The 17,273-nt window shown below is 45.6% G+C and overlaps 1 protein-coding gene and 1 long non-coding RNA gene across 2 annotated transcripts in view; both read left to right on the forward strand.

The window, feature by feature from the left end:
• PIP4K2A (phosphatidylinositol-5-phosphate 4-kinase type 2 alpha) overlaps positions 1 to 17,273 on the forward strand; it is a 497,878-nt gene that overhangs the window by 25,422 nt on the left and 455,183 nt on the right. The gene's annotated exons all lie outside the window — the stretch shown is intronic.
• Positions 659 to 15,466, forward strand: LOC115467865. The gene is made up of 3 exons (XR_003941777.1): positions 659 to 672; positions 826 to 830; positions 15,387 to 15,466. It is a non-coding gene; the product is annotated as an uncharacterized LOC115467865 (long non-coding RNA).

Genomic DNA, 17,273 nt, shown 5'->3' on the forward strand with positions numbered 1-17,273 from the left:
CCCAGGCCCACCCAAAATTGGGTGTCTGGCTACGCCCCTGTTGCTTTGACTTCAGGTGCTCTTGGCAAACTCCCCGCCCTGGAAATGCTGCCTTAGGCAACTACCTTGTCTTCCTTAATGTTTGGGCTGGTCTTAGCCATAGAAGAATGTGGACATAACTTTGTGGCTTAATGGGCTACATTCTAGGATAATGAGGAAGAGCTTCTGGTGGGTCTAGTGAAGGACCAGTAGATATTTGGAAATGGGAATGGCCCTGTGATAGTCTTACTTTGATTTTGGTAGAGTGATGTGGTAGCCATGTAAGTCCACTTTTAAAGGTAATAAATAGAATAAAACAAAACATAGAAAAAGAAAATAAGATGATACCTTTTTTTATTGGACTAACAATACATTTGTTGATTAGCTTTCAAAGGTTAATATCAACATTTGCTTCTGATCTGAAGGAGAAGGGTTACCTTTGAAAGCTAATCAACAAATGTATTAAGTTAGTCCAATAAGTCATCTTATTTTCTTTTCTCTGTTTTGTTTTATTTCTATTTATTTGATTTTGGTAAAATTTAGTGGTGACTCTTCTGAAGGAGAGGTCAGTGAAGCATTTTGAATTCAGAGGGTCGCAGGATCTGAGTCAACATGGTTTTTACTAGAGAGCAATTTTATGAGACAAATTTGATTGTTTGATGGGGATGAATGCTTGTTAATAGGCCCTTAATTTAGGTCCTCTGACCCTTTTAGAAAATTGACCTCTATTGTTATCAATGGAAAAAAGATATAGGCAAAAGCAGAAAATACTTTTAAAATTAGCAAAGGGAATAAACATAATCTGAGCATTTGTGAATAAAAAGAAGCTGAAACGTTTTGCATGATGTGGATGAAATATTACTGTTAATGATATTAGTGGCTTTCATATACTTCCAACATAGCCTGCCTCACTTCCCCAAGGATGTGTTTTTGAGAGTAGGGGACAGTTAGAGATATTAGAGTTCAATGCTAGCAAATTATGAAGTAATCAGAAACCATGAATAGTTCCAGGTCACTCCATTCAGATAAATTATAAGCTCTCTACCGAATGAAGTAAAGAGCTTTTGATGGGAAACTCCTGTCTCCTTGCTGAGGTCAGAGGTATACTAGAAGGCTGCAGGGTTCTTAGACAAGTCGTCACCTTGTAAGGGAGTATATGTGAAAGCAGGATTGTATTGTCAACATTAATTTATTTAGATTTAGCTCCTGCTTATTTTTATGGGGTAGCCCAAGGCAAATTACTGTACCTGTCAGCATGGATTCATGAAAAGGCAAACAAAACAAAGCTGCTTATTTCGAGTGTGTTTTATGGGCAAAGGTAAAGTAACTGATGATGACCTCTTTAAAGAGCATGAAAAATAAGCAAAGAATAAACCACAGTGTAGAAGTGTAAAAGAGCTAGTACAGTGCATCCTTCAAGCTGATGTGTCAGACCAGACCTCTTCAATAGCAATGAGGTGGCAGGCAGTTCACTTACATGGTGACGAATCTGTAATGGAATAACCAAGATCCCCTTCTGACTTGTGGCAGGTTCTTCTACTGACTAGTTTAAGGAAACCCCAGCAGTTTTTTTTAAGGTCTTTCCATTGCACCTGTTCATTGCACCTCTGCAAACACTGACTCCTGCCTTCTCATTTTTTTTTTTTAGTACTGTGTTGACCCAACTGCTCTTCTTTCAGTGAAGCTCTACTTTGTTTAGAGATGTGAATGACTGAAATTTCCCATGTTATTTCATGTTCCATGTTTTATGTTATTTATCTCTTCTTCCTCTTCTACTGTTTAACTACTGTTTTATTGTTGTAATCATTCTGATGATCCTGTAAAGAGTGGTGTCCATAAACATGTTCTGTCAATAGTATATGCCCTATTGGCCACATTGCCTCCCAAAAAGAAAAAAAAAAATAAACTTGAATAAAACAAAAATCCTGTAAATGACTTGGGGGAAACTAAAGAAAACAAAAATTTTGTGCACCCAAATTGTGTAGGTCTCATCCTCTTGATGTCACATTGAACTGTTGTGCGAGTTTTAATTAGAATTTATGTGCACAACTTTTGCGTAAATTCTCATGTTCACAGTTGGAAAGGGGGCGTGGCCATGGGCAGGTTGTGCACGTTTCATAAAACTATGCACACTATTATAGAATGCACCCAATCTGCACCTAACTTAGGTGCAGGTATTTAGGCCTTGCTTTAGGTGGCCTAAATAGGTGCACCTAAATTTAAACAGCACATGCGCATATTCTGTAAACTACCCCTAACTTTAGGTGCAGTTTATAGAATCACGCTAACCGCATGAGTTTTTCAGTGCTGATTTTTTTTTAAGGCGCCATTTATAGAATTTGGCCCTTATAGTGTACATTGTATTAAATATTGTTGTTCATCAATTCTGGTGCCTCTTAGTGACAAAGTGAGTGGTTTAAAGTAACGTAACACAGTGTAGAATCACATTCTCTTTTTCACAGATGTACTTAATCCAGTGATGATAGTGCGTATAACGATTGCTATTCGGGAAAACCACCAAACACTGCTGTTTGACTGTGGGAAGTTGAACTCTGTAGGAATAAGTGCATTCTTCTGTGAATCAAGGAAGGATTCCCCTTTCTTCTGAAGAAAAAGAGACTTATTGCAAATATTAGAGAAGAGGTTAACCAGAGAGTAGTATAGACTGGTAGGATCTGTATCCTGTCTGAGGAAGGAGGAAGCTTGGTTTTTTTTGTTGCATACAAGTACATTCCTTTGAATAAGTTACAGAAGGTGCAGGCAGGCAGCTTGTGAACCAGATCACTTTGTAAATCCTTCCCACATCCCCCTTGCTTTTATTGGCAAAGAAAGACGGGTCTTGGAATGTTTGGCCAAGTAAGTAATGGGCTGAATGTCTAAACTGTCTGCATAATGCTGGGAAGGTTAATGTTAGCTATTTCTGCTGCAGTTGTGCTAAATTAAGGCGAGCCATGATGCTCTTTTGGTGGAGGTGATATTTTTCATCTCCATATTGGTGTGCTCCTTTTAGTATCTTTTGAAAGGGAGTGGCTGTCATGTCATTTGTCCCTTGATTCTATAAAGGCCGCCAAAAATTGCATGTGCAAATTTGGGCCCCGGCCCCGATTTGCACATGCACTTTAATAGAATAACAAGCCAATTAGTGCCAAGAATTTGGCTTTTTTAACAAGCAGTTATTGGCACTAATTGGATTTAATTGGAGATTACGCACGTAAAATTTACTTGTGGGTCGAATAAGGGGGGGTGCAGAAATGGGAGTGTCATGGGCTTTTTGGGGCAGATTGGGGGTGTGTTTTTGAGTTTACACATGTAATTAGAGAATAACGGAGTTCCACCCATAAATTTAGGCATGGGCATTTGCACCACGTTTTTATTGGTGTAAATGGCGGCCCCTAAATATATGCCCGACCTCTTCACTTAAGCGTTAATTCCATAATCCATACCAAACTTTAGGCGAGGCTTATAGAATTCCACTTAAGCGTTTTTTTTCTGTCAGTGTTTTTTTTAGGTGCCATAGATAGAATCTAGCTCTTGATCTTTTATAATCCTTTGATATTAGGAAGTTTCTTGTGGCCACTGAAAACACGGGGCCTTTCATGAAGGGTTCCTTCTGAGGGGACAAAATATACTGTTGCGCCTGCTAGTGACACCAGACCACTCTAATTCACTCCAGTAACTCTCAGTGTGTGGCATTTGTGGTTCCAGTTCTAAATACTTTTACTTGTCCAAAAGCAACAGTAAATTGTACAAAAAGCCAGCAGACACATTACACTGCTGTCCTCATGTCAGAACTTCAGCAGTCTGTAGGAGGGAAATTGCTTTATGGATCTCAACGGGAGGGTAAGGGTCCTGCTGAGTGTTGTAAGAGTGTAATTAGCCCCTGTTGGTACTTCCTGAACGAAAGCTGTCTCTCCTGTATTAATACTCATAACCACTCAGAAGTCCGCTCTAATGGTAGTTGCTCCTCCCATCCTCCAAAGCTTTCTGATAGTCATTCCTGTCACCTGTTTACCTCCAGCTGGTGGGGAAGACATACCCAACTGATTAATATCTGTGTAGTTTGTTACAGTACAAATCTTTTTGACTTTTCTCTTTGGCCTGAGAGTCATGGGAGGGCGTCTCTGTCTGGGCTTCTCCCTCTCCCTTGTTTTCGTCTCCCTCACTCTGAGAGAGAATAGTTGTCTCCTAACATCACACTTCTGTTTTATATACATAGCTTTGCCATCTACTAGTAGAAACAGGAAATGTCTCCTTACCAGTTATATCCCTACTACAAGGGCACAATACACTGTGTGGTTTTGTTTTCATTATACCAGATTTCTTTGTGAACACTTTTGTAAGAATATCAACTCCATTATTTGGGTTATTCCCTCCTTACCCTTCCCCCACCTCCACATTTAGAATCTTAGGTCATTCTGAGACATGACTGGGGGGATCAAGCAATACTCATGTTACCATGTTATACATCATGACATAGAGTAAATATATTGTGACAAGGCTAGCATCCAGGGCCCCGCAGAGAGGCAGCTAATCCCTGAACTACAATTCCCAGGAGCCCTTGCAAGAAGGAGAGGAGGGTAGCCCCAAAAGGGTGGAACGGATTTCCAAACCCTGCAGGGGGAGCAATGGCTCAGTGCTAGGTGAGCCAGTTACTCCCTTCCCCACTAGAGGAAGAAGGGGAGGTGAAGCTCAGTCCCTTGGATGCATCGCCAGTATATAATTCTCCCCAGCTGTGAGAGAAGGGGCAGATTCCCTGGTGGCTCCCAGCCACCGGGGTGGGGGGGGGGAGAGGAAACTGATGCATTCATGATCAAAAGCCCCGTGCTGTTCCAAACAACGCTCTAAAAATAGCGCTGGAACAGTGCGGGGCTTTACCGCACGGATGATCAGAGATAATGCATGCAAATTTAAGCAGCGCAATTATCTCTGATCATCGGTTAGAAGTGCGGGCGAATTGTGCCGAGCATGCACTTAGCACAATCCTACCACACTTGTTTGACAGGTCTGGGCTGTCAAAAGGCCAAACCTGTCAAACACCGTGCCCCGTCAGTCAAACACCCTGCCTCAAGGCCCGAGCAACGGGGGCTGGAGGTCCGGAGGACCTCCGGTGCCCCCCAACAATCCCACCCCCCACCCCCAGGTTCAGGGAGGGCTGGAGATCCGGTGGGTCTCCAGCCCCCCCAAACCCCCCGAGATTGGTCCCTGGTGGTCTAGTGGCCGCTGACAAATCCCTCTCCCACCCACCCACCTAGCGAGCGACGAAGGGGGATGCAGCCTCCCTCCCTCCTCTTCCTTGGCTTATGACAACAAAATGGCAGCACCCAGCCCCGCCCAGTGCATCCTGGGATGCGCTGGGCGGGGCTACAGACCATGTAAGGGAGCGATTCCACCATTTTGCTGTCATCAAGCCAAGGAAGAGGAGGGAGGCAGGCTGCGTCCCTCCTCCAACTATAAGGTAGGGGGGCCGGGAGGGGGCTGTCCCTACGCTGGACCACCAGGGATTGCTGGGACAAAGTTGGGGGGGGGGAGTTGGGGTGGGCTGGAGGTCTGCCGGACCTCCAGCCCCCCTCCGTCGCTCGCTAGGTAGGTGGGTGGGTGGGAGGGGGTTTTGTCAGTGGCAACTAGACCACCAGGGACCAATTTCGGGGGCTTTGGGGGGGCTGGAGACCCACCGGATCTCCAGCCCTCCCTGAACCCAGGGGGGTGGGATCGTTGGGGGGGACCGGAGGTCCACCGGACCTCCAGCCCCCTGTTAGCGTTTGCTTTGTGGGGGGGGGGGGGGGGAATGGGGACCTGCCAGCATGCAACTGCATGCTGGACAGGGCTCACCATTCCTCCCCAATGATCGGCAAACCCTAACGCCAGCTCGAAGCTAGTGTAGGGTTTGCCGTGGCCAGCGACCCAAATTTCGGCGCACTGGCCGCTGATCATTGGGGAGGAATACCTAATGCCCTGTTTAGCATACATTTGCATGCTACTTGCGCTACGAGCCCTCGAGTGCGTTGTTTCACACGCTCGAGGGCTCTGATCATGCGGGGCTAGCAAACGCCGGCGCTAGTAAGGCGCTAACAGCCTCTAGCGCCGACGTTTGCTTTTGATCATGAGGGCACTATTGAGAGAGAAGCTGCCATGGAGTATGTGGAGGGTGGAAAGGGCCTGCCACTGGAACTTCCCTGGGGGGAAGAGTAAGCTGCCATGGAGTGTGAGAATGTAAATGTAGCCCTATCCAGAACATGGAGGCAGTGTGTGAGGCCACAGGGGTGTGGTCCTATGAGGTAGGAGGAAAACTGCCAGCCCTGCTCAGTACAGGGTCCTTCTGGGTGCTGTGAAGAGGACGGTTGCATTAAGTACTGGTTTCCTTTGAAGAGACTGTTTGGGAATTATTGGGATGTATAGAACAGCAGGCTGAACTTTATTATTCAGAGAAACTCACTTTTTGTTGTAGTGACCTGCAACAGGCCCAGTGTTCAGCACTGTCTCTGACGTTCCAAGTCAGTGACTCTAGTGCTGGAAGTAATAAACTATATTAGACTATGCAGGCAAAAGACTTGAGGTAATTGTTACCATATACATATTTAACACTGCAAGACAATTCATTCTGATGCCTAAAATACAAGGCAGTTTTTTTTTTTAATTTATGGAAGTGTTTATTAGAAATTGTTTAACCAGTACAACCTTCATAAAACTCAGTACACAGCATTATGTAACATTAATATCAAGTCACATCCATAGTCTGAACATATCTAGACACCAGCAAACATACATGCTAAATTCAAAACTATTTACACTTCGAATTTTTTCCAAATTTTTACATTTAAAGAATCCCCCCCCGAAAACTGTTCTTCCCTACCGGGGACTCATCCCTCTCTCTCCCCTCCCTCCCTCCCCTCCCCCCCTCCCCCACCCTCTCACACTTATTCACACCTTTCATTGCAAATGTCCCTTTAAGAATGGTTGCCAAATCCTTGCCCATTTGGTCTTAGTTTTTCGCTTTTCTGCAGTTAATCTCTCCATCTCACATATATAATGCAGTTTTGTTGTCCATCGTATCAATGATGGGACTTTCGGAGACTTCCAATGTTGTGCTAGGTTCAACCTAGCTGCATGTAGTGAGTCCCTAATCAATAGCCACTGGTCATGGGTGACACCTTCCGGTCTCTGTCCTAGTACAAATACGAGGGGGTGCCACTGCACAGATCGTCCAAGCCATCCCTGCAATCGGTTCTGTACCCCTCTCCAGTATGCCTGTGCCTTTCTACAGGACCACCAAATGTGACCCATAGTACCTGGTAGCCCACAATTCCTCCAACAGTTCCCTGACACGTTAGTATACATGTGGTGTAACCGTACCGGTGTCAGATACCATCGGTAGAACACCTTGATAGCGCTCTCTTGCGACGTCACTGCTAAGGAAGATCTCACTATCTTTTTTTCCAGATACTGCCAATTCGTATCTGGTAGGGTGAACTGTAACTCCTGCTCCCATCTTCTCCTATGTAAGAGAGAAGGCTTGGCATTCGCCACCAGAAACTTATAGAGAAAGGAAATCAGTCCCCGCGTACCCTTTAAAGTTACACACACCTCCTCCAGCGGGTGCACCTCGTGGCGCATACACTCTCTATATTTTGGTCCTTTCAGGAAATGAGACAGCTGCAAATAGGCGTAGTGATCACTGGGCCGGAGCCCAAAATCATCTATCAGTGTGTCAAAGGTTATGAGATTCTCCCCTATGTGTACCTGCCCCAACATATCCAATCCCACCTCTGCCCATCTGCAAAAAATGTTATTGCCAATACCTGGTTCGAATAGGGGATTATCCACTATTGGGGCCAAGCCAGATATTGGAGGCTGTCGTTCTGGGAACATTTGGTCCCAATAGTAAAATGTGGTCTGAACTGTTGGTGGGAACCTATCTACCTGTCCTCTATGTTTATTCGACGTCCACATCAGATGGCCAAGGGATCTAGAACCCGTCAATTCTTGCTCTAGCGTAACCCATATTTTAAAATCTTCTTTTCTAAACCAATCTACAGCCGCTCTCGCCTGCGCCGCTGTGTAGTACCAAAACAAGTTTGGCACTCCTAGTCCTCCCTGCCTTTTAGACCTATAAAGAAAAGCCCGGGGCAGTCTTGGTCGTTTCTGATTCCAAACAAATCTAATCAGCATGTCCTGCAGTCCCGACAGAAAGGACCGAGGCAGTCGCAATGGGAGCACTTGGAACAGGTACAGAAACCGTGGCAAAATGTTCATTTTGATAGCAGCAATGCGTCCAAACCAAGATAGACTCATGGTCTGCCATCTATCCAGATCTCGTTGTACCTCCCTCTTAAGAGCAGGGTAATTAACTGCAAACAGCTCGGACAAATCCCCTGAAATCTTCACCCCCAGGTAACTTAAAGCACTGCTGGTCCACTTAAAAGTGAAGGTCTCTTGCAAGGAGTCCCGCACTTCCTGTGATACATCAACCGCTAATCCCACTGATTTACTAACATTCAGTTTGTAACCTGAGATCTTGGCATAATCCCCAATCTCTTTCATTAGATTTGGTAGGGAGATCAAAGGCTTTGTGAGGGACAGAAGCACATCGTCTGCAAACAGGGCAATTTTATATTCGTGCGATCCCACCCTTACTCCCGAAATATCTTCATTTTCCCTGATAGCTGCCGCCAATGGCTCCATAGCTAAATCAAATAGTAAGGGGGACAGCGGGCATCCCTGCCTGGTTCCTCGTTCAAGGGTGAAAGAGCTTGAAGTTCCCCCATTCACTCTTACACACGCCTGGGGCGAGGAATATAGTGCTTGGACCCATGTTCTGAAAATCTGCCCTATCCCCATCTTATGCAAAACCCTGTCCAGGTAGCCCCAGTGTACCCGATCGAACGCCTTTTCTGCGTCCAATCCCAGTAACACTAAGGGCTGATGTTTCGTCCGAGCTGCATGCACCAAGTCTATCGTGCGGCGTATATTATCCATTGCCTGTCTCTTTGCTACGAAGCCCACCTGGTCCGGGTGAACCAATCCAGGGAGCATTAGGCCCAAGCGGTTTGCCAGTATCTTCGCCAGTATCTTAATATCTGTATTAAGTATAGATATGGGTCTGTAAGATGTACAGTCAGTGTTATCTTTACCAGGCTTTGGTATTACTGCCACCCATGCCTCCATCATAGACCTAGGAAAAGGAGCCCCCTCTCTCACTGAGTTAATAATCTTTGTTAAGTAGTGCGCCAATTCAAAAACGTATGCCTTATAAAACTCATTTGTAAAACCGTCCAAACCTGGCACCTTACCCGTCGGTAATGCTTTAATAACCCTGATGACCTCATCTACCCGCACTGGAGCTTCTAATTCTTCCCTTTTTAAGTCGGTCAGTTTCGGCATATTCCTGTTCGTCAAATAGTCTTCAATTTGCCCAATCTGTACAGCAGCATCCTCCCTATATAGCAACTCATAATATTTAGCAAAACGGTCTCTTATCAAAGCTGATTTGTGGATCATGGCTCCCTTGACATCCCTAAGTCTCAGAATGTGTCGGTCCACTCTCAATTTTCGTAATTTGGAGGCCAGCAACCTTCCGGGCTTGTTGGTACACTCGTAATAAATTTGGTTTAACCTTGCATGCGCAAACTTGAGACTTGCCTCATGCAAGGCCGTGATTTCTAATCGTTTTGCCTGAAGCTTTCTATAATCAGACACAGATCCAGTCGCCCTGTATCCAATCTCCAAAGCACCTACTTGCTCCATACATTGCTTCAAGCGTGCTTTGTGGGCTCGGGCCTTTATACTTGCATGTTTTATAAAGTGCCCTCTGGAAACAGCTTTAAAAGCATCCCACACTATGGCAACTGGCGGTCCAGAGTCCCAATTAAGTGTAAAATATTCGTGCAAAACTGGAAGGAAGCTGGCTCGCACCTCTGGGTCCTGTAATAAGTTATTGTTAAAGGTCCATCTTGTTTCTCCCGCCTCCTCCTTCAAAGAGGGGACAACAGTCCAGACCGGGGCATGATCTGAGATGGTAATACACCCCATGGCAGAGTTTCCCCCTCCCTCCGACATTGATTTATCGAGAAAAATGTAATCTAATCTGGAGTAGGTGAGATGTACTTGCGAATAATAGGTGTAATCTCTTACTCCTGGGTTACCCAACCTCCACACATCATACAAACCCGCCCCCTCAACAAAATTTTTCAATGCCTGAGAGATTTTGCGATCAATCGGAGCAGGAGGAGATGACCGATCGATACCAGGTTGCATAGTGGCATTAAAATCTCCCGCCACCAAAACCTTACCTCTGGCAAAGATCTGCAACTCCCTATGGAGCCGAGTAAAAAAGCGCTCCTGCTTCTCATTTGGAGCATATACACACACCAATGTAAACTCCTCCTGCTCCAACCTTACATGCAAGAATAGAAATCTCCCTTCTTTGTCCCTTCTCTGGTGTAAGATTTGCACTTCCACTTCTTTATGAAACAGGATAGCCACCCCTCTCTTTTTTGCTCCTGTGGTATCTGAAGCACAGGCCACCCTTGGATATAGCTTAGAAACTAATAACCCCTCGTGTTTTCGTAAAAGATGGGTTTCTTGGAGAAAAACAACGTGTGATTTCGTAAGACTTAACTCACGCAACAAAGCGTGTCGTTTGTATGGAGAATTAAGGCCTTTTATGTTGTAGCTTAAGAATTTATAATCTGTCATTTAGGATTCACGTTTTAAACCATATATTCGTAGAAAGGTGTATAAGATTTGCAATGTCCCCACCCCAGTGGTGAATTCCCCACCTCCCTCCCTATCCCCCCTCCCTTCCTCCCCCAGGATCTTCCACCAAGCAGCGCGCCTCGGCGCCACCTGGGATTTTAGAGAAAGGCAACCCCCAAAGCAAATACCCCCCAGACTTTCCCCACCTTATAAACACACACCCACCCCTCTTTACTGCATAGCTACTAATCGCCCCCACCTCTTCTGTAAATGTATTCTGCATAGAAATTTCTTACTCTTAAATGCAACTCTGTCTTAAAAGAGAAAACATGAAGTTAAACAGTATAGTCTTGTTAATACAGTCACTTCTTAGTACTTGATGTTTTCGTTTTCTGCGGGACCCTTTTCCACTTCTGTAAGCGTGCCTTGGTCGTGGGAGCCACCACTGTCGGCACCGCCTCGCCTGTTGTCAGGCCCATCTCATATAGATTCCTCCATGCATCCGCCACCTTCCGGCTTCTCCAATGTTTTCCCTTGATTTCGTAGCAAATGGCAAAGGGAAAGGCCCATCTGTAAGGAATTTTTTCCCTGTTCAGGATCTCAATCACCGGTCTCATAGCACGCCTCTGTGTCAAAGTAAAAAGTGAGAGATCTTGAAAGACTGAGACCTGTGCGTCGTTAAAATCCAATGCTGGAAGCCGCCTCGCTTTCTGCAATATCTTTTCTTTATATGCATAAGAGGAAAAGCGAACTAAGATATCTCTTGGTTTATTGTCCGCTCGGGTACCCTGCACTCTGTGTGCTCGATCCATGGTCGCCTCATCTGGGTCCCAGGTCTCTCCCATTATTTTCTCACATAGGGTTCGCACCATGATCTGGACATTTTCCACGTTGCCCTCCTCTGGGACACCCCGGAATCTCAAATTGTGCCTCCTTCCCCTGTTTTCCAAGTCATCCAGTTTGTACATATAGTCCTCTGCTTGTTCCTGCAGCTGAGTGATCTGCATTCCCAGTGCACCATGTTGTTCCTCATGTTCGTCCACGCGCTCTTCTAATGTTTCAACTCGCCCTCCAAGCTCTCTTAAGGTCCAGACTGATGGCATCTACGTGCTCCAAAATTTCCACCTTGGAAGCTTTTATTTCCTCGCGGAGTGCTTCTAGACAGCGAGCTAGTTCTTTCGAGGGGCTAGTGTTTGACGTGGGACGGCGCGATGCCACGTGGGAAGCAGCCGAATCAGAGTCAGACATCGTCGGGGAAACAGGGCGCGAAAGGCTCCTCGCCGTCCGTCTCTGCGTCTTACTCTCGTTTCCCCGCGGCTGCGATGGAGGGAGTTTGCTCATTGTGATCTACGAAGTTCGCTTTGCGTTTTCTTTATCCCGCTACTGATTTCAAAGTATTTGGAGCACGAATAATGCTAATTGAGGTAGGTGAGTGTCGGAGCTACTCGTCTAGGCAGCCATCTGCCTCCGTGACGTCACTTCCTCTACAAGGCAGTTTTTATTACTCATTACGTCTGGTATTTCCTTAACAGGGTGCCTCTCAGTATTCCATTCCTTTAGACTTTACCGTTGGTTTTCTTTCTATTTCATATGCGTGAGACTAGATAATAGTACATCTACCTAAGAACCAAGGACTCTCAGAACTTTACTCCCCTCTCATATTCTAGTGCAGCATCATTTCATCTTACGTGTTTCCATGGAGCAACACATTGACAAATGGCTACTCATTCAATCCATCCATCCATCCTTTGAAGGAAATTAATCAGTTAGTCCAGTGGTTCCCAAACCTTGTCCTGGAGGCACTCCTGCCAGTCAGGTTTTCAGGATATGGACAGTGAATATTCATGAGAGAGATTTGCATGCACTGCTTCCGTTGAATGCAAATCTAACTCATAAATATTCATTGTGGATATCCTGAAAACGTGGCTGGCTGGGGTAACTCCTGGATCAGGTTTGGGAACCACTGAGTTAGTCTATTGATCACATCCATTCCTCGGTTTTTACACTGTTGTGGTGAAAATTCCATTGGTAACACATATCTCTTAGAGAGGTTCATTTTGATATTTTTGCATTGAGATTATTTTTCCTTTGGGTTATTGATTTTTTTGATAAACATCATAGCTAGACTACAGTAACACCTGGTATACTGGACAAACCAAAAAAGGGTTTGCACCAAATCCAACTAATTCCGAGTGCTGCAGCACAGCTGATAGAGGATTGCAAGCTGCATCACCCCATCCCATCCTTCCTGCAAGAACTGCACTGCCTACCAGTACCTTACAGGGCTAAATTTAAAACTCTGTCTTTGATATTCAAGATCTTCAGACACAGTGGGCCAGAGCATTTAAAGAATAAGTTAGCCCTCTACACACCTTTGAGGCCTCTAAAGTCTCTCAAGGCGCATCATTTATTTGTACCTTCATTGAAGGAAATTGTGCACTGTGATACCCACCAGTGACCCTCCTCGGGGTAACCCCCACACTCTGGAACTCACTTCTAGAAGGGCTATACCATGTGAAGCCTGACTCTTCTCCTAAGCCTTTAGTATACTTGGTGACTGACTATCTGCACACGGATATGTTAGACTCACCACAGGAAATCTGTTGATAGGTTACAATCAGGGCCGGTCAAAACCGGTAAGTGGGGGTAAGCACCGCAGGGGGGCGCCTGCCTTCAAGGGTGCCGCTGCGGTGCTGCAGCGCCCTACCGCGTCGCCCTTGGAGGTTTACATTTTTTATTTACCTTTGTCCCAGCGGCCATGTCATTTCAAAGCCCTGCCCGTCTCTAGCCTTCCTTCCCTTCATGAGTTCGTTCCCTCAGAGTCCCGCCCTTGAGGAAAGAGGAAATGACATCAGAAGGCAGGACTCTGAGGGAACGAACTCACGAAGGGAGGGAAGGCTAGAGACGGGCAGGGCTTTGAAATGACGCGGCTGCTGGGATGGAGGTAAATTTAAAAAAGACAAACCATGCAGGGTGGCAGGAAGAAAAAGGGGGATGTGGGGGGGGGGGGGGGAGTAGGAGAAGAGGGCGGGCAGGTGGCCATAAATGGGAGAGAGAAGAGAGAAAGGAGATACGGGGGGCGCCAACTGTTAGTCTGCAGGGGGGCACCAGAGACCCTAGGACCGGCCCTGGGTACAATCGGGGTTTCTCAACCAGTTCTTGGGGAATTCTAAGTCTGTTTTTCAAGATATCTACAATGAATGTGCATGAGATTATTTGCATGCACTGCCTTCATTGTAGGCAAATACATCCCATGCGTATTCATTGTGGGTATCTTGAAAACCTGACTGGCTGGGTGTGTCCCAAGGACCGGCTTGAGAAGTAAGGCTTTAGAACGATACGCTTGTGCTGTTTCAAGGGGGGGGGGGGGGGCACCACCTCTGCTCTTCTTCTGGTTCTCCAGTCTTTGACATACCTGTCTCTATCTGGTCTTGCTTATGGGTGCCACCATTTTAAACTTAGCCTCGGAAGCCAGGGAAAGCAAGTAAACTATTCGTTTGGGGGGGGGGGGGGGGGCGAAGGTAATGGATGTTGGCTACCTGAAGGACGTATGGTGGGAAGGATTGGAGGAGTTGAATCTTTTGAGTGGTGAAAGAGATGACAAGAAGGTAAAATGTCTGTCACTGCTCAGTGTTGCCGTCACCATTATGGCAACGTTTGATTTGAGCTGCTTCTGTTAATGTGCTTCTGCATTTACATTAAGAATTTTTTGTTGCTATCAAAAAGAAACTAACTTCCACATGGTGTGTAATGCTGCTTCCACTATTTCAGGGAGCAGATACTAAACAGAATGAGGTTCACCACAGTCTATTTGTAATAGCTAGTGGAAGGGGAATTCAAGTGGGCTTCCATTCTCCTTAGCAGACCTTCCTCCCTACCCCCCCTTTTTTATTGATTTATGACTTTAATTAAAGGCTTGTTTTCTTTTGCTTGGTTTTCTTTTCTCCCTGCTCTATTTTGGCTTTACACCTTCTAATTCACAGATATTTGAACATTTCTTCCTTAATGTTAATAAAGTTATGCTATCTTGTGTGTTTGTGTAGGTTTAAGGTATAGGTGTACACTTGTGTGTGCATTTGTGGGAACAGGAGTTCACTTGCAGTCAGAGGTGATTGAAAACCCAGAGAGAATTGTATAAGAAACGTTTCTTAAGCTGAAAGATTTATGTCACGCTCTGAACTGGATCTTATCATCAGGAAGCCTTTATCTGTCAGGCTGGGACTTGCACACCTTAATATTCTATTTCACATTTGTGTTTTTAGATTCCCTTATTTGCAAAAAGCGCAGCACAAAATAGTTTGAGGAGTAGCCTAGTGGTTAGTGCAGCAGACTCTGATCCTGGGGAACTGTGTTCAATTCCCACTGCAGCTCCTTATGACTCTGGGCAAGTCACTTAACCATCCATTGCCCCAGGTACAAATAAGTACCTGTATATAATATGTAAACTGCTTTGAATGTAGTTGGAAAAACCACAGAAAGGCAATATATAAGTCCCATTCCCTTTCCCTTTTCCAGCAAGTTAATAAAAATACAGTATACAAAAGCATAATAAACATCTCAACTATCAAGCTTGGAGCAGATGTCTGCTGAGGTGTGAGTTTGGCAGTGCTCTGCGCAGAGGCCCATAGAGAATAGTGAAGTTTCTAGAATCCAGTGGATTGCAGGACCCAAGGCAGCTTTGGCTGGGTGACCAGAAAGCTGGATCGAAGGAGAGAGCTAGATGTGGCATATTTAGATTTTAGCAAAGCCTTTGACAGGCGGGGCTGGTGGTTGGGAGGTGGGGATAGTGCTGGGCAGACTTATACGGTCTGTGCCAGAGCCGGTGGTTGGGAGGCAGGGCTGGTGGTTGGGAGGCGAGGATAGTGCTGGGCAGACTTATACGGTCTGTGCCCTGAAGAGCACAGGTACAAATCAAAGTAGGGTATACACAAAAAGTAGCACATATAAGTTATCTTGTTGGGCAGACTGGATGGACCGTGTAGATCTTTTTCTGCCATCATCTACTATGTTACTATGTTACTATGACAGGGTTCTCATAGATGACTAATAAACAAACCCAGTGCCCTCGTTATGGGCCCTAAAGTGAATGACTGGGTTAGAAACTGGTTGAATGGAACGTGACGGAGGGTAGTGGTAAATGAAGTTCACTCTGAGGAAGGGGATGTTACCAATGGTGCGCCACAAGGGTCAGTTCTTGGGCTGGTTCTTTTTAACATATTTGTAAGCGATATTGTTGAAGGGCTGTCTGGTAAGGTGTGCCTCTTTGCGGATGATTCAAAAACTTGCAATAGGGTAGACACCCCTGATGATGTGGGTAGCATGAAGAGGGACCTAATGAAGCTTGAAGAATGGTCCAGAATTTGGCAGCTAAGATTAAATGCTAACAAAATGCAGGGTCATCCATTTGGGCTGCATAAATCTGAAGGAATGATACAGTTTAGGGGGCAAAGAACATTTATGCACAGAAGAGGAGTGGGACTTGGGTGTGATTGTATATGATGATCTTAAGGTGGCCAAACAGGTTGAAAAGGCAATGGTTAAAGCTAAAAGGATGCTTGGGTGCATAGGGAGAGGAATGGCCAGTAGGAAAAAGGAGGTGTTGATGCCCCTGTGTAAAACTCTAGTGAGACCTCACTTAGAATATTGTGTATAACCCTGGAGACCGCATCTTCAAAAAGATATAAACAGGATGTAGTCAGGCCAAAGGGCGGCTAAAATGGTCGTTGGTCTTCATAAAGCATATGGGGACAGACGTAAAGATCTCAATATGTATACTTTGGAGGAAAGGTGGGATGAGGGAAGGAAGATATGTTAGAGATGTTTAAATACCTCCATGGCATAAATGCACAGGAGGCAAATCTCTTTCAAGTGAAACGAAGCTCTGGAATGAAGGGTCATAGGATGAAGGCGAAAAAGGACACACTCAGAAGTAACCTGAGAAAATATGTTTTCACAGAAAGAGTGTTGAATTCATGGAACGGCCTCCTGGTGGATGTGGTGCAGATGAAAACTGTAACTGAATTCAAGAAAGCTTGGGACAAGTACATATGATCTCGAGGAGAGTGGGATAGTAGATGGCATAGATGGGCAGATTGGATAGACTATTCCATATCATCATGCTGATCAATCCATAGACTGGTGGGTTGTGTCCATCTACCAGCAGGTGGAGATAGAGAGCAAAGCTTTTGCCTCCCTATATGTGGTCATGTGCTGCCGGAAACTCCTCAGTATGTTCGGCACTTTCGCATGGAGACTCTCCGCTCTGTTATAGCGGCAGTGAAGGCAGGGGAGTTCCTGGCATCCTTGGACATCAAGGAAGCGTACTTGCATATTCCCATCTGGCCTCCTCATCAACGCTTTCTGCGTTTTGCAGTCCTGGGCCGACACTTCCAGTTCAGAGCCCTCCCGTTCGGGTTGGCTACTGCTCCGCGGACCTTCTCCAAAGTAATGGTGGTCATCGCGGCCTTCCTGCGAAAGGAAGGAGTACAAGTCCATCCTTATCTGGACGACTGGTTGATCCGAGCCCCCTCTTATGCAGAGTGCGGCAAAGCTGTGGACCGGGT

The sequence above is a fragment of the Microcaecilia unicolor genome, chromosome 1, assembly GCF_901765095.1.
Source record: "Microcaecilia unicolor chromosome 1, aMicUni1.1, whole genome shotgun sequence".
Taxonomy (NCBI): Eukaryota; Metazoa; Chordata; class Amphibia; order Gymnophiona; family Siphonopidae; genus Microcaecilia; species Microcaecilia unicolor.